Source organism: Helianthus annuus, chromosome 11 (genome assembly GCF_002127325.2).
Source record: "Helianthus annuus cultivar XRQ/B chromosome 11, HanXRQr2.0-SUNRISE, whole genome shotgun sequence".
Classification (NCBI taxonomy): domain Eukaryota; kingdom Viridiplantae; phylum Streptophyta; class Magnoliopsida; order Asterales; family Asteraceae; genus Helianthus; species Helianthus annuus.
Window position 1 is genome coordinate 37,588,544 of NC_035443.2, and position 21,835 is coordinate 37,610,378.

Here is a 21,835-nt window from a genome sequence, read left to right on the forward strand (position 1 = left end):
AATTGCTAAAATCGTCCCTGACGTTTGTTCACGTTTGCTAAATCCATCCAAAAAAAATTGTTTTATTAAATTGCTAAAATCGTCCCTAAAGTTTGGATGGATTTAGCAACTTTTCTGAAACCTCGGTGGTTCATATGAGAAAAAATCTTTTTTTGGATGGATCTAGCAAATGTGAACAAACGTTAGGGACTATTTTAGCAATTTACTCATATATTTTTAATAATATTTTTTACTTGTTTATTAATATTTAAATTTATAAAACATGATATAACACTATCACTCTCTACAACATGTTAGGGCAAGTGTACCTATTGTTTGCGTAGTTTAGTGATGGTAAGATACCGAGATCATCCAAGGACACAAGACCTTTTAATACAGGAATATCGTCAACGTCTAATCTAACCAAATTTTGAGAAAAGATGCTTAATAAACAAAATAAAGAAAGAAACTAAAGTAAATGAAAGAAACAAATAGACAAGATAGAATCACTTGATCCCGACTCATCTTTTATGTATTCTTTGATAATTTCCGCACTTTGGGTTTTTTAAGAGATTATCTTAGTTATAGGGGCATGTCCCTCTTTTGGAGGCAACGCTACCCTCAGCCATATTGGTCTGAGTCAGCAGGGATACAGTCACGTAAGGCCAGAATACTGAAAGATAATTAAGTAAGTTATTAATGCAAAATGTAGCATGTCTCTCTTTTGAAGGCAACGCTACCCTCGGCCATATTGGTCCGAGTCAGCAGGGATACAGTCACGTAAGGCCGGTTTAAAGTTATAATAGTAGTTTATTTATAAGGGATTCAAGCCGTTCTTACTTTCCCCGATTTGATGCTATATGCCTCAAAGGAAGTCGTAATAAGCTTGAACCAAGTCCTCGTAGGATCTATACAGTGAACGAGACAAGAATTTTACCCAAACCATCCTTCTAACCTCTTCCAGGAGTTAACGCGCTTTACATAGACCATAAAGACAAGAATGAGTGAATCAACAAAACATGAAGAGATGATAAAATAAAGTTCACTTTCAATATAAAAAGTAGATATTAAAGTCATTAATATAAGCCTAATTAAAAAGTTTACTAAAGCTTGGAAATCAAAAGTAATACATAAATAACTTGTCTTCACCAAGTGATTTAAGATATTAGCCAAGCATGGCTTTTGTTTGACAAAAAACTCTTACAATCAATCTTGGATCCCGAGACTACTACACACTCTAAAGATGGATGAATGTGGTGGATGATGGTGGTATTGTGGTAGTGGAGTGGTGGCAGGTGTGAAAGATGTTGTTTGCCAAGGGATGGATTGCAATTGAACCAAGCACCCTTATTTTTAGTTGGAAACGGAAGCTTTACATGGCCCCGTGCCCGGTGGGCACGACCCCGTGACTCCTTCTTCTCTGTCTTCATTTAATGAGTTGTGTCGTCCGGATGCTTGAACGGCCCCGTGTGTCAACGGCACGGCTCCGTGGCCATTGTACTTACTATCCAAGATTTGCATATCTGGGAGTTGACCACGGCCCGTGTCCATGAGACACGACCCCATGTCTTTTATAGGCTTCTGTTTGTCTTTTTTTCCGAAATCTTGAGTGGAGAACGACCCCATGCCTTGGTGGCACGACCCCGTGCTTGTCTTCTGATTCGTTGTTTTTGGTCTTGAAGTGAAGCTTGGAGGGTCGGTATGAGGTATCAACTTTCCTTCTTTTATATTTATGCTGGTTTTTGCTGTTAGTTTGTTCCTTTTATACATTTAAGCTCTTTTAATCCTGAAAATAAAAAATATACAAAGAAACACACTTTTTCCAAGATTAGTACTAAAAGGGTTGATTTTATACCTTATTTGATATAATTTATATGTTGCATTTGGTGCATATCAAATACCCCCATACTTGAATCTTTACTTGTACTCAAGCAAAACTCTTAATATTGCTTACTCACCCAAATGGAATGGGTATAAGAGAAGTTTTTGGGTCTTGTTTGTAGAGTGTCGGGAATCAAAGTTGTTTTTATTCTTATTTTTATTTTATTTACAATCCTATTCTATTCGACATGATTTATTTAGAACCCTTTTTAAGAAAAAATAAATATTTTTGGGCGTAACATGCCTTTTAAAATTTCATTTAGCTATATACAAATTCACACATCTTACAAGTGATCACTCAACACTCGGCCGAAGATGTGTAAGTGAAACGCTCGGTCCCGGTATGGAACTTACTCCTACCAGATGCTTGACAAGTAATCAAAACTCCTCCTTTTTAACATAATCTTTGTAAATATCAAGAGGACTTTTAAGGGTAGGCTTTGATTAGGGGTAGTGTAGTTTTATTTGAAAAGAGGCTAAAGGCTTAAAATGTCGGTTTTCTTTTTAAAATTTTACTTCTTTGTGACTTAGGTACAAACTAAAGGTTTATAAGCAATGAGTTTGCTTATTTATTAACTAGATTTTTTTTATAGAATAAACATTCACAAGATAACTAAGTCACATATTTTTGTGTGTTTTAAAAGAACCGAATTTTACTAAAATAAAGGGGTGTAAAAATAAAGAGGTTTTAGGTGATGGGTGATTTATGCAAAATTGTATTTTACGGGTTTTAAAATGAAAGATCTAGGCTCAAAAGGGTTAACTAAGGGAAACTTTGTTTTTGGTGGGGAGATAAAGAGAAAATAAGTTTGAACATGAAAGAGGGTTTATAGTCCTAATGTCTCAATCATTTACTTAGTTGGATAAGTTGGTAAGGACCGAGAATGTATTGTCTTGTCTAGTTCTATAGTTGTAAGAACCGTACGGGCTATTCACACAGGAAATAAAAAGTGAGCATTTAGTAAAGATATGATATTGAATGCTCGGTAAAGGCTCAAAATTCACAATTTGTGGGAAAATGGTAAAAGCGTGAAAATATATATACAATCAAATTTTAAAAAGAGTAAATTGCTAAAATAGTCCCTAACGTTTGTTCACATTTGCTAGATCCATCCAAAAAAAGATTTTTTCTCATATGAACCACCGAGGTTTCAGAAAAGTTGCTAAATCCATCCAAACTTTAGGGACGATTTTAGCAATTTAATAAAACAATTTTTTTTGGATGGATTTAGCAAACGTGAACAAACGTCAGGGACGATTTTAGCAATTTACTCTATTTTTTTATTTTCATCTTTTTATTATATTTCTTAATTAACATAAAATCTATTAGTTTTTTTTATGTTCATCTTTTTATTAAATTTCTTATTTAACATAAAATCTACTAGTTTTTTTTGAACGACGAATTTCTACAACAGGCGATAGATTCGCACCTGCTTTTGCAGGCCCTCCACCCCACTCTGGCCAAGACTATGTTGTCTTAACCGGGCTCACGCTTGGCATCAGAGTTTGGTTTGGCGCTCCCCGATAAAATTTCCAGCCTACTGCCATATGCGAGTAGTTGCACCCTCCATTGGAGCCGAAAACTCTCTGGAGTAAATACACTGTAATAGAAAACTCGGATGTGCTCTGCGGGTTTCGAACCTATGACCAGGCCTTCACCCACTTCATAATAAAGATTAATCATTTATATTTTACAATTATGAATACGGTTTTATATTTATAATCATCTAACCATCTAACCAAGTCTTTTAAAATGTAAACATTTTACTCATTACTAATCCTTTAATAAAGTTAATTATACGACAAAATCTTTTCAACGATTTAATTTGTTACCTATTTAGCAAGAACGTGTATTTTATTTTATAAATGAAAAAAAAAAATATTGGGTGAAGGCCTGGTCACAGGTTCGAAACCCGCGGAGTACACCGAGTTTTCTATTACTGTGCATTTACTCCAGAGAGTTTTCGGCTCTTGTGGAGGGTGCAACTACTCGCATATGGCAGTAGGCTGAAAATTTTGTCGGGGAGCGCCAAATCAAACTCTGACGCCAAGCATGAGCCCGGTTAAGACAACATAGTCTTGGCCAGAGTGGGGTGGAGGGCCTGCAAAAGCATGTGCGAATCTATCGCCTGTTGTAGAAATTCGCCGTTCAAAAAAAAAACTAGTAGATTTTATGTTAAATAAGAAATTTAATAAAAAGATGAAAATAAAAAAATAATAGATTTTATGTTAATTAAGAGATATAATAAAAAGATGAAAATAAAAAAAATAGAGTAAATTGCTAAAATCGTCCCTGACGTTTGTTCACATTTGCTAAATCCATCCAAAAAAAGTTTGTTTTATTAAATTGCTAAAATTGTCCCTAAAGTTTGGATGGATTTAGCAACTTTTTTGAAACCTCAGTGGTTCATATGAGAAAAAATCTTTTTTTGGATGGATCTAGCAAATGTGAACAAACGTTAGGGACTATTTTAGCAATTTACTCTTTTAAAAAGATTGTCATGCCTTTTTATAAATTATTCTTATATGGTTCTTTTTATCACGACGCTATCGGTTGTAAACTTGTAAAAAATTGAATTTTTAGAACTTGGTTTTCTAACTTAAACTAAAAACAAGACAAAACAAACTAAAAATTTTTGAAAAAGATTTGGGGTGTTTTAGCGGTTCCAAATAGAGTTTTGTGCAAGGCTTGTTTTAGGACAAACAAATTCAAGTCCCCCCCCCCCACACACACTTATATTACACATTGTCCTCATTGTGCCCAAAATGTGTTAGATTTGATTAAATGTGTAAATTTGGGTTTAAAAACAATAAATTTTTCAAAAATCAGACACTGGACACGGGGGTGTGTTTGGGGGACACGACCCCGTGTAAAAGGTGCCAATATCAAGATTTCTGTGAAAATTTCCAGAAGGCAGACACGGGGGCGTGCCTGGTAGGCACGACCCCGTGTAAAAAGTGCCAGTAACAAAAATTTTCCAAAAGGCAGGGACGAGGACGTGTCTAAGAGACACGGCCCCGTGTACTAGTTCAAGAAACAAAAATATTTTCTGTAGACAGGGCGTGCTTACCTTACACGGCCTCATGCTACACTTACTTTTTTGAAGATTTTGCGGCTGGAGACATTTGTTTACGTGTATGGGGTGCTGTTTCAACGTCCTTTGGCCATCTCCAACCTTCTTTTGAGTGTATCTTGTTCCTACAAAGAGAAAACGTAAAAATAAAAGCATTAACTAAAAGCTACACTAAAATTTAAACTACTTTATTATTGGATAGTCCATGGAATGCCTCCATGATGCGCCATGTTTATAAGGGTTCTTGGCTAGACCCAAAGTCGGTCAAACGTTATCTGAGCTGGATGACTCGCACCCCAAGTTGTAGCGGCTGAGGCCGTAGTCTAGGCTCGAGTCTATTGCTTTGATGTAGTTGACTGGATCATCCTCCACGCGTTGTACCACTTCATACTTTATTTCCTTGTCACCTACCCTCAATGTTAGCCTTCTCTCACTCATATCTACCATGGCCCGTGCAGTGGCAAGGAATGTCCTTCCTACTATGAGTGGGATCTTGGTGTCTTCCTCCATATCAAAGATTACAAAATCGGCTGGGAAAACAAATCCCCCAACCTTGACCAAGAGATTTACTACGACAACATGAGGGTATTTTACCGACCTATCCGCAAGTTGGATGCCCATCCTTGTAGGATGTGGCTTCTCTAGTCCGAGTCGGTTGAACATAGAGTCGGGCATTAGGTTAATGCTCGCCCCTAGGTTGGCAAGCGCGTTGCTTATTGGTGATCCTCCAATTGAGCAAGGAATGGTGAAGCTTCTGGGATCAATCTTCTATTGGGGGAGTTTGTTGAGAAGTGCCGCCGAGCATTCTTCACTTAAGTTGACTTGTTGAATTAACTCAATCTTCCTTTTGTGAGTGAGGAAGTCTCTCATGAATTTGAAGTATTTTGGCATTTGTGTGAGAACTTCAATGAAAGGAAGGTTTATGTAAAGTTGTTTAAGTAAGCTTACAAATTTGGTGAATTGCTCGTCGGTCTTTTGGCGAAGTAAACAACCAGGGTAGGGGACCGGTGGTGATTTGGTTGTTTCGATGTTTTGGGGTTGAGTATTTTCTTGGTTATTAGTTATGGGTGTGTTTGTGGGTTGTGTAGTGATTTGGGGTGATGTTGGTTCATTATCGGGTCCTACCTTCTGGTTTCTTAAGTTAATGACGTTTACTTGGGATTTTGGGTTTGGTTCAGTGTTACTAGGCAAGGCTCCTTGTGGTCTTTTGTTGAAATTTTGGGCAAGTTGGCTTACTTGTTTTTCAATGTTTTGCATACTAGCCCATTGGTTCCTAATTTTGGCTTTGGTTTCTAGGAACCTCTCTGAATACCTCTTATCGGCTCGGAGAAAAGACGAGTGATGAGATCATCGAGTGTTTCTCTTCCTCCTTGTTGTTGTGGTTGGAAACCTTGTTGCTCATTTCGGGGTTGTTCTTGAAAGTTGGGTCGTTGATTTTGATTTTGTTGGTTACTACCTCCTGATTCCCTCCAACTAAAGTTGGGATGATTTCGCCACTCGGGGGTGAAGGAGTTGCTTGGGGCTCTCGGTGGTCATGGGCGGTTATTGAGGTAGTTTACCACTTCCGTTTGGTTTTCCATATCTTTCATACAACTACAGTTTTCGTGTGGTCCGCCACATCCTTCATAATCCATAACCAAAACCATTTTATTTAATTCAAGTTTCTTTATTTTCGTGGTTAAAGCTTCAATTTGGGCTTGTAAAGAGGTGGTTTCGTCCACTTTATGGGCACCCGGGGCTATTGATTTTGAACCCCTAGGAGTGTGCTATTGAAAACTGTTTTGAGCAATTTCCTCAATTTGGTTATAAATTTTCTCGAGTCGCCGATTCCCAAAGAGTCCCCCAGAGTTAGAATCAAGGATTTGCCTTGTGTGTGGTAAGAATCCATTATAGAAAACGGACACTTGTTGCCAACGTTCAAGACCATGATGCGGGCGTTTCCTTAATAACTACTTGAACTTTTCCCATGTCTCTTTCAAAAATTCCCCATCATCTTGAGAGTATGAATTGATTTCAGTCATGAGTTTGGCAGTTTTAGCGGGAGGGAAATATTTGTTGATAAATTTTTGGGCAAGTTCATCTCAAGTGTGCACGGATCCACTTGGGTGGGTGTTTAGCCAAGCTTTGGCTCAGTTAGTTTTTGAGGGAAAAGGGGAACATACGGAGTCGGATAACATCGTTAGAGGCTCCGTTCATCCGAAAGGTGTCACATATTTCCAAAAAGTTGGTAATATGTAAATGGGGATCTTCATCGGATAGGCCGTGAAAGGTGGTAGAATTTTGGAGCATTTGAATTAGGTGAGGACGAAGCTCAAAATTGTTAGCATCGACATTAGGTGGGTTAATATCGGCTCCAAGATTACTGACCGTAGGCCGTAGGTAATCTATGAGAGTACGTTGATCCCCCATGGGGAGGTTTTGGGTCGAAGCTTTTTGTCAGCTTTTAGCTTGAAGTCTTTTTCTTAAAAAACGCTCGGGTTCTTCTAGCGGCACTTTTTTGTCTTTGTCGGAGGTGGAGGTCATGCACCAAGTCGTATTTTATATGAATTATACGGAATGGCGTGAATTTCTGCGAACAAAGCGAGAATCACGAGAACCATTGTAAAAACATGTATTTTTTGTAAATATATCTTAATTCTTATAACACACACATGTCTTTTCTTATAACTGTTCTCTCTACCACTCTGTTCTCTCTACCACTGATCATGACTTCTCTCTACCACTGATCATGATGGTGACGGCGAGACCTAACACGGTTTGACCACCGTTCATGGCGGCATCCGCGGCTACCTAACCAACGCTCATACATCACCCCCACCACCACAATGACAACTTCTCTTCTCATACGATAACTCCATCAGCGATGTACTCCATTTGATACAGCTATGGCATCTTCCGATTCATCACATATCGATCCTCGTCCATCTGCTTGTCCATTTGCTGACAGTAAAAAATTTAGGTTTAACTCACTTGATAGTCGATACAATCTTCATACCTTCGATATTCAAAACCTTGTATCTATGTCAACGTCAGACAATGCCATTGTATCGAACACTCAATCTTGTGACAACACTTTAACTCAATGTTATATGTTTCATTATTCTCTCCTTAAGTAAATCACTTTCATTTACACTCATACCGTAATCATGCACATGTGCATTTTGTTGCCAACACCCCGTAATCCATATTTAATTATTATCTTTTTCTTTTTTATCATTAAAACATTAAACAAATCAATGTTTTTTTTACAGACATTACTTCTATTTTCATACATACGTAATTCTGCACATGTGCATTTGTTGCCAACACTCCGTAATCATCACAAATAAACTGTAATCATCACAAATAAACTGTTACCCAACAGTACATAATTATGCATATGTGCATCACATTACTAGCACCCAATACTCATCACTAATAAACATTAAAAAAATCAATGTTTTTTTACACTCATTACTTCTATTTTCATACATTACATACACCTACACATATGCATTATGTTGACAACACTCTATAATCATCACAAATAAATTGTTAACCATCAGCACATAATTATGCACATGTGCATCACATTACCAACACCCCACACTCATTACCAAATAACTATCAACAAACATACATCATACGTACACACACCACACACCATATACCATATTAATTACAATGGTATATGTTTTTCTTTTTATATACAGGAATTACGACTGCTGTACATTCTACACCTGATGGCACACCATACTGGACACCTGATGTTGATACTGAATACATTCCTATTGCAAAATAGTACGTTTAATAGTCGGGATGACTTTGTCATGATGTACAACACATATGCTACAAAATCCAGCTTTTTCCACTCGTATCGGCACATCAAATAACAAAAAAAAAAAAAAATCCCAACAATCCTGCAATGAGCAATGAATATACGTACACATCAATACATATTATGCTCAAAAGAAGGACAACCAAAAATCACCGATTCTGAATCTAATGCAATGAAAATATGTTTACGACCATGATTCGCGCAACCGTGAAAAAAAGTTAAGGCTACCAAACTTGCTGCACGAGCAACTAAATGTGCTGCTGCTATCGCTGCTGGACTCCTGATCCCCCCTGATGACGAACCTAATTCTTGTTCCGATGATGTTGATTCCAATGACACTGATTAAAGTTGCTGATGATGATCTAGAAGACCCACACACATATACATATATATATATATATATATATATATATATATGAACATGAGCAATCTCTTAGAGAGATTCATCCAGGCGTAGTAAATCAACCGACGATTATCTATTAGCCTATATAGGATGTCAAACAATTTCTAAGCATTATTCATCTTGTTTATGATTTTTTGTTTACAATCATTTTTGTACTATCTGTTTACATACTCATAGATTATGATTGCGATCATGATACTTTGTTATCAATTACTTATTAGACATAATCATATGTAATTTCATTATTGACCACCTAACATATATTACCAACATGGTTACTGTTTCGAACAATGCACATGTGCATACATGTTTATTGTTTCATTCCACATGGTTACTATTTTGACCAATGCACATGTGCATACATGTTTACTATTTCACTACACATGGTTATTGTTTCGAACATACATATATATTTTTTAATTACATGTAATCCGTTTTCCTTTACATATACATCAACAATGTAATGTGGTACCCCATACGTAATAGGGTACCACATACGTAATATGAGATAAACATATATACAATATTTCAAGATATACACATATGCATTACCGACATGTTTATTATTTTTTATTAAAGCACATGTGCATTACCAACATTAACACATTATCACACAACTTTTGTGTTACAAGTAAATATAACATCCTCATCATAAGAATCGCATAATCCGATCAACAATCATTATTGCACATATGCATCACCAACATATACTATACCAAACAACATATTACATCCTAAATTAACAAATATAACCATCTGTAATACATTATACAATACCAATATGTATGCTATTTCAAACTATGCACATGTGCAGTACAAACATTCCCTCTACCAAACAACATAATACATCATATATTAACAAACATGATCATTTGCCTATGATAACGGCAATTTTATCGCTATCTTCACCATCATGTTCTTAAGTTGCATGTCTTGAATTTCTTTATCTTTGCTGAATCTGCAATTAAACATCTCACCACTCCTTTTATACACCTCCATATATCGCATAGGGAACACCATGCAATCTGTGAAGTAATAAAGGGATTTTGCTTACTTGTTCAATTTTTCATTGTGATTTCGCTCACTTGTCCTCCTCTTTATGCTTTTTTCTCTTCTGGTGCACCTGCATGTGATATATTTAATGTGTTTACATAAATGATATCATTTGACATGAAAGTAATAAAGAGATGCACATGTGCATAAACTCCCGACTACATCATCAAATATTAATCAACTTTTTTACCTCTTTTTTAACCGTTGCGTAATCATCTTCCATTGCATCCAGCATTTTTTGACCCTTCATCCCTTGATTTCAAAACGAAAGTTACCTTCTTTGAATTTTTTTTTCATTATTGATCTACAATAATAAACAAAACAAAAAAACATAGGATTAACAAACATACAATCTCAATGAATATGTGCATTAACGTTAACTTTATCATTACTATATACACTATGCACATGTGCATACTATGCTCATGTACATCAACATGAATGACCTCATGAACATATTCTGGCAAATTATGCACATGTGCCTAACTATGCACATTTGCATCCATATGACCGACCTTATTGAAATAATCTGGCAAAATATGCATATGTGCATAACTATGCACATGTGCATTAACATGACCTAGCTTATCAACAGGTTTGTTTCAATAAAAAAACCCTAACCCTTACCAAATCAAATTTTGTATTATCACCAATCATAATTAACATTAATCAGTAATAAAATTATTATGGCAAATTCTGCACATGTGTATTACTATGCACATGTACTACGGAATAAATGACCTTGTTTACAATTCTGGAAAACTATGCACATGTGCATCAACATGAATGACCTTATTAATCTATTCTGGAAAATTATGCACATATGCATAATTATATACATTTGCATCAACATGATTGACCTTATTAACCTAATCTGGCAAAATATACATATGTGTATAACTATGCACATGTGCATAGCATTAATACAGCTGACCTTATCAACAGATTTGCTTCAATAAAAAACCCTAACCCTTACCAAATCAAATTTCGTATTACCACCAATCATATCTAACATTAATCGGTAACAAAACTACATACAAAAAAACACATAAATACCACATTACATATAGTTCTATCACAACAGTCACCCCTAATCCCTCAAAAATCATATATATCACACAGTTTTCACTAGTGCAAATATGAAACGACGATTTAAGCGTCATATTAACATATAAAAATCTGAATCGACGATTAAGCGTCATGTTATCATATAAAAGTGCAAAACAAAGAGTAAAAACTTACAAATTCATGGAACGGTGTAGCAACGCTGAATAATCCGACAATAACTAGATTAGGGCGAGTCCGTTGGACGTTGACAATAACTAGATTAGGGCGAGTCCGTTGGACGTTTGTTCTTCAGATTCTTTCTAATTGTGTCACAGTCTTCGATGATTATATGATCGATGATTCTGTTCTTATTGCTCTAATTTTGATTATACGATGAATGGTAAGATTGAGATGGCTAATTTTGGAGATTTTGGTGTGGCTGACGTGAACTGAGATGACGAATTTTGGAGATTTTGGAGTGTCGGACGTGAACTGAATTAAAAAGATGATCTAATTTTTATTTGAAGTCCAGTAGGAGGAGGAAATTTTTGTTATGTATTTACACTAATGCCCTCTATTCATATTGGTTCTCATGGTTCTCGCAAGAACGCTACCATATATATATATATATATATATATATATATATAGGGGGTGGTTCATTTAAGAAGAAAAATTAATTGAGAAAAAAAAGAACAAAGGGTAAATATGTAAAACATCAAATGCTTTTTTCCATCTTATTTATTATTATTTTTGACTAATTAATTAGTAACTAGAATTGAGACCCGCCGCAATGCGGCGGGAATTCTTTAGTTATAACTAAGTCGACCTAGGACCCGCACGTTATGTTAAACCTGTCAAACGGGAAAAAATAGACGATGTAAAAACGTTCACCCATACACGCACGTTGCGTCGTGGTAACTCGCAAAATTTAGAACGAACCGTAAAAACTTTAAACCAAAGACGCACGTTGCGATGTGTTAAGTCACAAAATTTAGAACCAAGCATAAAGCGGAAAATTTGCGAAAAATGAAAACTATAAAGGATCAAAGTTAAAAGTAAAAAAAGTTGTGAGGATAGATTGCAAAAGATAAAAATTTTTGGGTTAAAAGTAAAAAAACAAATAGTTTTGGTTTAAAATTAGTTTATGAAATACTTTTGGGTGAAAAGTAAAAAAAATCAATTTTTTTTTTTGAAAACCCCTAAAGCCAAGATTACGACAACCATATACATAACCATTTTTCCTTTGGAAAACCCCAAAGCACACCCCGCGTTATGGCGGGGCGTAAAACGTTGTCAAATAGTACTAATATCACACAACCGTGATCGACCACCAACACTAACTCGACCTAGGATCTGCGTGTTGCGACAAACCTGTCAAACATGAAAAAATAGAGCTAAAAACGTTGAACCACACATGCACGTTGCGCCGTGTTAACTTGCAAAATTTTGAAACAAAACATAAAAAAGTTGAACCACACTCATACGTTGTGTCGTATTAACTCGAAAAATTTAGAACTATACGTAACGAAACGTAAAAAACGTTAAACCAAAGACGAAAAGTATAATTGACAAAAGTTGTGAAGTTAAATTGCAAATAATGAAAAGTTTTGAGTTAAAGTTAAAAAAACAAATTTTGTAGGGTTAAAATTGCAAAAGGCAAAAACCTTTGGGTTAAAACAAAGAAAATCAAGTTTTTTTTATAAATCCCCAAAGCACAAGTTACAAGTGTTTATGCATGAAAAAGTTACTTATTAATATATGGAATAATAAAGAGTATCATCCTCCACAATAAAAAAAATTTGCATACACACATCAAAATTTATTCTACACATTTCAAAGTTTATCCTACACATATTGAAATGTATCCTACACATATTAAATTTTATTATACACAACTTGTAATTTATCCTACACATCTCGTAACTTATCCTATATTCTAAATTATTATTTTTTTAAATTTTTTGAAAATAAGTTACAAATTTAAAGTAGTTAATTAAAGAGGAAGACTACTAATTAATGATCTATTTAAGTTTACCAATATACCCTTACAATAATATTAAATACAAATATTAAATGAAGCAAAACAAATCATTCTTATTGGTTAAAAATTCTTCTTTCTTCTTCTTACAAAAAATTTCTTCTTATTTGAACTCTACACTATATATATATATATATATATATATAGGATAAAGCTAGGTAGAAAACCCTCCATTTTGAGAAAACCCGGGAAACTCAAAGCTCCCGACTTTTTTTTTTTTTTGAAAAAAATAACACATGTAACATACATGTTTTTAAGAGTTTTGGGCCAAAAAAAAAACAAAAAAGCGCCGAAGGAATCTTAAAAAAAAAAAAACAAATTTCAGCAAGTTTCAGCCTTTGTTGCCTAACACATGTTAGTTACCCGGACATTACTAAAATTTGTTTATTTTTTTTAAAAACATCCCTTCGGCGCTTTTTGTTTTTTTTTTGGCCCAAAACTCTTAAAAACATGTATATTACATGTGTTATTTTTTTCAAAAAAAAAAAAAAAAGTCGGGAGGTTGGGTAAAAATGGGAGTTTTCAGAGTTTTCTTAAATTTTTAGGGTTTTCTACATAGCCCTCCCCTATATATATATATATATATATATATATATATATATATATATATATATATATATATATATATATATATATATATATATATATATATTGTATTTGTAATTTTATAATTACACACATGTAAACAATTTTTTTACATATATGTAACTAGTTATTAGACATATATATTATTTGGTTATTACACATGAGTAAACTACTCTTAACATGTATGAAATCATAAAAATACATATAACAAATGATAAAAATACCCTAAATATAAAAATATATCTATAAAATGATTGTTTGTTAGGAGTTCTGAAAGTTCTGCAATTATTTAGAGTTCTAAAATGATCCTTATCATGTATATATATATATATATATATATATATAGGCTAGGAGTTGGCTAGAAAGTCCAAATTTCCTAAAAAGTGTAGAAAGTCATAAAACACCAACTTGTCAACCATAAAACACACCAAAAACCCACAAATAACAAAATAAATATTAATAAAACATCATATATGTGGGTTGTGTTTTGTGTTTTGGATGATAAGGCTCTGATTATCGAATAACAAATATTATTGTGTTTTATGTTGATTAGCGTGTTGTGTTTTATATTCATAGTTCTACGATTGTGTGTTTTAAGTTTTTATGAACTATTATAGTTTGAATATGGTGTTTTAGTAATTTTCACTCTGTTATTTGTGGGTTTTAGGTGTGTTTTATGACTGAAATTAGAGTGTTTTATGACTTTTTACACTTTTTAGGAAATTTGGACTTTCTAGCCGAACCCCACCCTATATATATATATATATATATATATATATATATATATATATATATATATATATATATATATATATATATATATATATATATATATATATATATATATATATATATATATATATATATATATATATATTCTTGGTCTATTATCTTTTATAACAAGATTACATGACCTCTTTGAAACAAAATTAACTTAACATCTCAATTTAACCTAACTTAACTTGGCTAGAGTGTGTGTACAGCTGTTGGTACCCTTAATCAGATCAGGTGTTCCTGATAACCTTGGGAGGTGAAACTTATTAGTACACTCATAGTGTGTAACTACCCATATACTAATAAGGGAAATCCGATATATATATATATATACATATATATATAGGTGAAGTATAGGAAGAAAACTCACTTGAGTTGAAAAAAGTCAAGAAAACCCTATGTAACGTTTTTATTTTTTTTTCTAGAAAAACAGGAAATGTAACATACATATATTTGAACATGTTTATAAAAAAAGTGTAAAAAGCGCTGACTAGTTTTTTTTAAATGTTCTAATTTGTACGTCACATTTTCTTTGACACATATATTATGTAACATTAAATTTTTAACATTTAAAAAAAACTACTTGGCCTTTTTTGGCTTTTTTTTTTTACAAAAATGTTACATAAGGTTTTTACAAGGGTTTCTTGAGTTTTTTCAACTCAAGTAGGTTTTCATTTTATCCTCTCCCCCCCCCACACACACACACACATATATATATATATATATATGTACATATATATATGTATGTATATACGATGAGGATCACTAAAAAAACACTAATTTTGCGAGAACAAAAAGAACAACTTTAAATCATTAACTTTTTGGATTTAGGTTCATATTTTTTAAATTTATGTTACTCATATATATATTATATATAAATAAAAAACCATATATTTTAACCTACACATAGCCTAAATACATGTAGGTAATTTAACTTACACATAACCTACATATGTGTACGTTATATAAAAATTGAAAATATTCCATATTTTGTGTTGAATTCTATTGTGAAAAATAATAATGCTTACATTTATAACATTTTTATTTACTTTTTAGGTTGTTATGATTGAAAAAATGGGTAATTATTTTGTTCTACGTGTTCTTGGAGTATTTAATGTTCTGCATAGAAACTTCCTATATTTATTTCTTCTAAATTTGAGGTTGTTTTTTATAACGTGTAAGTTCATGTTTCGATGACATGTATAATAAATTAGAAAAAAGGTTAACAAAACCCCAAGAAAGTTGAATTAGGAACATAGTAAAATAAAAAGAAAGTTAGGGTAGAATTTTTATTACTTTAATATACTATATAACTAAAAAACCCAGTGGTGTCCCATTCCTTCTCAATTTCAGTCTGTTCAGTTTTTCGCAATTCTTCACATTGACGATTACTCGATTAGGGCTTCTAGGTTCCATCGTCGCTGCCTCCGCCTTTTCCATAAACTTGATTTATGTTTTTGATGGTTGTGTATATGTTCAAACTAGCATGTGTTTCTTTGTGATCATTTGTGTTATATGTTCATTTGTGTTCGTTTAGAAACTTAAGGAACAGACATGAACAAACACGAAAAAACTCCTTCACTTAATGAACGTATGTGGAAAAATTTCGTTCGAAGAACTGTTCAAGAACAGGTTCAATGCTAAATGATTGAGCACAAACAAGGCTTCGTCCGATTTGGTTTGGTTCGTTTACAGCCATACTACTAGCCATACTACTGAGTTTATACATAACTTGTAGTTTGAATTTAGATCTTACAAAGTTAACGTAATAAATATGCATATATAGGCTTGGCAAAATAGGCAAAGACAAAAAAGAGCCAACGACGCCAAAGAGGATCCATGGGCTAAGATGGCTACGCTTAGCCTACACAAAACTCATGATGAAGTACAATGAGGTCTAAAAAAGACAATAAAAATGACTCGTGTAAAGTGTAAGCAAAATAACATGTAGATGAGAAAACAAAAGTTACAACTAAAAGGCTAAATTCTATATATCAACTATTTAGTCTACACTTTTATCTATTTATCAAAAAACTAAACATATATATTTAGTCTCTTAAATCTTTTATAAAAAAAATTAAGGGAAAATTACTAAAATGTGGGTTGACCAAGTGCCTTTGCAATTTTGTCACCTTCATGCGTCCTTCGAACGCCCTCACAGCCTCGAAAGCGTCCGCCTATCATGTTGAAGCGTCCGTCCTCTACAAATCAACACGTGTACGATGTTGAAGCGTCCGCCTCAGTTTGCTAACGCGTCCGTGAAGCGTCGGAAGCGTCGGCCAAAGACGCAACTTTGTATATTTGTGCAAATAAACATTATAACATGGGATCCCTTATAACATACATGTTAACGGAGTCAAAATTTAACGATATAAACATGTTATTTTTTTTAACTTATAAACATGTTAACGGAGTCAAAAATTTTTATATTAAACACTATTAAACATTAAACATAACATAATAAAAATAAAAACCAAAACAACAACACATAATATTCTAAAACCATATCCTAATAGCCTCCCACTCCGAGACATGTTTGAATTCATGTCCCTCTTCATGACGGTAGTTGATGAGGGCCACGACCTTCTGATCGTCCTCACCAAGGTCCGACATTTCTGTCTCCACTTTCTTGAAATATTGATCAAACCTCTCACATTCCAACCGCAGAACATGGAACCTGGAGGATAATGCGTCAACGGTCCGGTTGTGGTCCGGACCACGTAGTTGGGCGAAAATCTGTTGAACACGAACCCAGAGCCCACTATGTCCTCGTCGTGGAGGATCGGTCATGGCCTCCTCCCATGCTTCGCACAGAGCAATATCTTCAACATCAGTCTAGGAGTTGGCCACTTTTCGGGTTGTTGACGGCGTCGGAGTTGTAGTGAAATGGCTGAAAAATGTTTGCAAACTTTGAAAACGGCGGGTGGTCATAAGTGATAAGTGAACGGGGTTAGGGGTTATATAGTGGGGTAAATGTGTGCAACGGTTAAAAAGTTAAACGAATTTTGAGTTTCCCTTTTTTTCGTTAATTATTTAAGCGTCGGTCAAGCCTCGGGGGTGCGTCGGTCAAGCCTGGGGAAGCGTCGGCCAAGCCTCGGAAGCGTACACAGGGACGCATCAAAAAAGTTTATGGTTATGATGCGTCGGTGACTTACGCATTTTGGTAACGGAAATGGACGCAACATGTCGGACACGTGTCGCTTAAAAGGAAACGGACGCTTCAACATGACAGTGAGATGCTTCCAAGGCTGTGAAGACGTTCCAAAGATGCAAGAAGTGACAAAATTGCAAAGACATTTGATCAACTAACATTCTTGATAATTTTTCCAAAAATTAATACCAAAATGAGTTTGAGACCCACGTCTTCCCTTGTTATCTCACCAACGAACAAAACGCCAAATCTGGATTTTTGTTTCTGCCGGAGGGGAGTGGGCCCACATATTATGACTCCCCTAAAAATCTGCCACTCCGTATGATCTATGATAGTTTCAAGATATGCATCTAAAATTAAAGATTGTGCTGCCTTCAAGGTGCTGTTTTTCTTTTCTAAGATATAATCTTAACAGGAAAAATTTTGGAAACTAATTTGTTAAGATTTTGAAAATTATTTTCAAATAACAAAAGAGCTAAATTCAAATAAATACTATCGATTTATTTATAATAATAAGGAAATATGAATAATTTTGAACATCAAATATTTTAAAGGGAAATAATCAAACTAAAGTCTAATATAACGACTACACAGGTAAAAGTAATTCATAACGACAAGATTAACCCCCAATCATGGGTTATAACTACTAATCCCATTGACTAAAAAGTAAAGCCAATTTCGAAAAGCTAACCCTATATCTACTTTAGACTAATGACCTCTTAATGTGTTGAAACACATGCCCCTACCAAATAAAGTGTTCTTTTTTTTTTCTCCTTTCATATATTGACTTTGAATGCTACAAAACACCAGAATTGCGTAAAACTAATATAAGGCTAAAGAGTATGGGGTCATGGTTAGGTCATTATTACCATTATTCATGCATGTTAAAAAAAAAGAGATTTAATTCTCATTCATATGTTATATTTATTTTATTGTTACATGTTACATTTAATTGTTACATGCTACAATGCGTTATAAAGTTGTTTTGTACAGCTTATATGACTTGAAGGGTTGAAGTGTAAAGTTCTTATGTTCGAAGGGGCTTTTGTGCAAAGATGAAAGGAATACATGTGGTTAGTTGCAAGTTGTTGAAGTTTGTTGAGGTCCCTGATATAAAAGGTGTCGCAACCCCCGTCCCCTAGCAAAAACCCGAAAACGGGCGGCTGCGGCCAGTTTCGGTGGTATCTGTTGATTGTCAATTTTGGCAGCGGAAATTACATCAAGACCGTAGTTAGAAAATATTTTATCAGAGTAAAATACCACACTTTCATAATATTAAACACATGGGATAAAACGCAAGTTTTAAGTACACACATTTTCATAGTAATAAATCTTATTTTTATTTAATAAAAACATCAATTTATTTTAGGTAACTTTATTGTCACTTTTCCAAGCCTTCAGTGTTGTCCAGCTGGCTTCTATTTGGCTTTCACATATTGTTACCTGAAACGCGTTTTAAAACATTTTGTCAGTGGGAAATACTCGTGAGTGAATCCCAGTTTAATCAAGTTTAAATAAAAACCATTGTATAGTATTGAGGGCGGTCTCGCAATTACATTTGTTTCCAATTCATATCAATTACCACCCACGGTACTGTCAACCCGACTTGTGGAAATGTTACCCCTCGCAAGGCAGTAACAAATTTTGTATACAAAACCCCAACATACCGACGATAATTGTATCCTTACAAATACTCAAGAACTGTTTAATGTATAATTAATCGTGTGAGGTTTTGTAAAAACAGTTTACAAAAAGGAGATTACTCACATTGCTATTTTAGGTTTTCTGTAAGGGATTCTTGGAGATTATCTATAATTTACACAAATGCACACGTGTTAGTATAATAGCCCATTTTAACATTAGTAATACTCTCCCCGAGACGGCATTCCAACGACTACGTCGGGCAGAACCACGACAGCCGTTACGGAACCCTAGATCAATCGGGCAGCGTATATAATACGTATCCAGGGGTTATGATCCTTACAATGGAGCAGAACTTCGTTAATTAGGGGATATTATACCCGAGTATAGTGCCAACTATAAGAAAATTGAGAGAGAAAGTCGAGAAATGAACGAACTGACTGAAGGCCCGATGCGTGCAATTTATAGGGCTGATCTTTGTGTTCGTCGCGCCCCGCGTAAACACAGGCCAAGGCCTTCGCGGCCCGCGAGGCTCCCTAGGGTAGGCTTTAGGGTTGCTGAGTCGGACCGTAGACTCCACACGTGACCCGACACGTGGCGGCACCGGGTGTCGCCCTAATCCCATGCTGTCGCGGCCCGCGTAGGTAGGGCCGGCAATTTTACACGAATACACGAATACACGACACGAACCTACACGAAGTTAACATGTATCGTGTATGGCCTTAACAGGTATCGTGTACCAAACAGGTAGACACGATATTACCTGTTAATTTTCGTGTATAAACAGGTTAAATACTTGTTTACCTGTTAATACCCGTTAGTACACGATAAGAAATTAAATTAAATAAAACTCATCAGCCATGTGTGTGTGGGTTGCTTAATTCCTTTCTATTTTCATTCCTCATTCAATTAAAAAAATTAAAACCCTAAACTCCCTTTATAACTCTCAGATAGCATGTTGTGTTCGTGTTAACAGGTGTTAACAGGTAATTTTCGTGTATAACAGTCGAAAAGTCATGTTAACAGGTATTAACAGGTAATTTTCATGTATATCATGTCGTGTTCGTGTTCGTGTTTGAAAAAAAGGACACGATAAGTTATCGTGTCGTGTTCGTGTATCAGATTTCGTGTATCGTGTCTTATCGTGTCGTGTCTTATCGTGTACGGGTATACACGATATGCCAGCCCTACGCGTAGGCAGTAGCCAAAGGCTACACGCCCCGCGAGGACCCCATTTTTCTTGTTTTTAATTAATTTTTATAATATTAAAGGTATTCGGGTCCTGTTTTCACGTATGGGGTGTATTTTAAGACATATTGGGGTATTTTAGTATATTTTTAAGGTGTCGAAAATATTTTGAGGGTTGTTATAAAAGGGGCTAGGGTTTCTGGATTCTTCATCACCCTCTCACTTCTACGCACACTTATCCTCCGTATTTTGTATAGTTGTTGAAAGATCTTTGATAGATCTTGTGATCGAGTGTGATCACTGTTATAGATCAACTGATTATTTGTATCAGTTGATCAGTTCTTTGTATTTGTATTCAGATTTTACAGTTTGTAAGATCAAGGGATTTGGGGGGTGTTTTTTTTGGTTTGGGTAAATAATAAAGTTTTGTCGCCTGTTTTCTCCCTACTTTGTGTGTAGATCTGTTGTATTCATACCATTTTACATGGTATCAGAGCTACAGAGCTCTTGATCTATCTTCCGCTTGTTGATTTTTGATAGTTTTTTGTTGTTTTGTGTTTTGTTAGGGTTTCTTGCCCTAAAAGTCTTGATCGGAAAGGTGTTGTTGTAGATTTGAATCCTTGGGATCTGTGCCGGTGAGATCTGAGAAGACAAATCCTAATCTAGGGTTTGTGTTGTGGTTTTGAAGATATGTGTTAGTCTCTGAAACCCTAGAAGGTTTAGGGCAAACTAACCAAGATTGTTTGATTGTGGCTTTATCATATCCTGTAGTTCTTAAAAACTACAGTTCTGGTCTCTCTTGGAGTTATACGCACCTCTGTAAGATCGTTCTATTTTGTTCTTTGTTTCAGTTTTTGGTTTAGTTGATACCAGGGTAGTGAGGACCGGTTTATTTGTTTTCTTGTTTGTTATTTCTTGTTTTGTTGTTCGTGTTATTTCAGTTTGCTGTTATTCTGTGATATATCCGTGTTCTTGTTATTCTATTGATTGTGGTTTAGTTTTTGGCTCCTAAGTAAAGGCTTGTCCAGGCATCATAGAGTGATGACCCTGGAATCTGGTCCCTGACTCAGCTTTGCCCTAGGTTCTTGTTTCTAATATTGTTGTTTTCTTATGTGATTAGTTATCTGTTGATAACCTGTGTTCTTTTGTTGATCATCTCTTTGCATTGTGTATTACTATCTAATTATCTGTTGTGTTGTCATT

General features: G+C 34.7%; 1 non-coding gene across 1 annotated transcript; it reads left to right on the plus strand.

Annotated features, from left to right (window-relative positions):
* Positions 1 to 6,854: 6,854 nt before the first annotated feature.
* On the plus strand, positions 6,855 to 6,961 carry LOC118484447. The gene has a single exon (XR_004873558.1). It is a non-coding gene; the product is annotated as a small nucleolar RNA R71 (small nucleolar RNA).
* Positions 6,962 to 21,835: the final 14,874 nt, after the last annotated feature.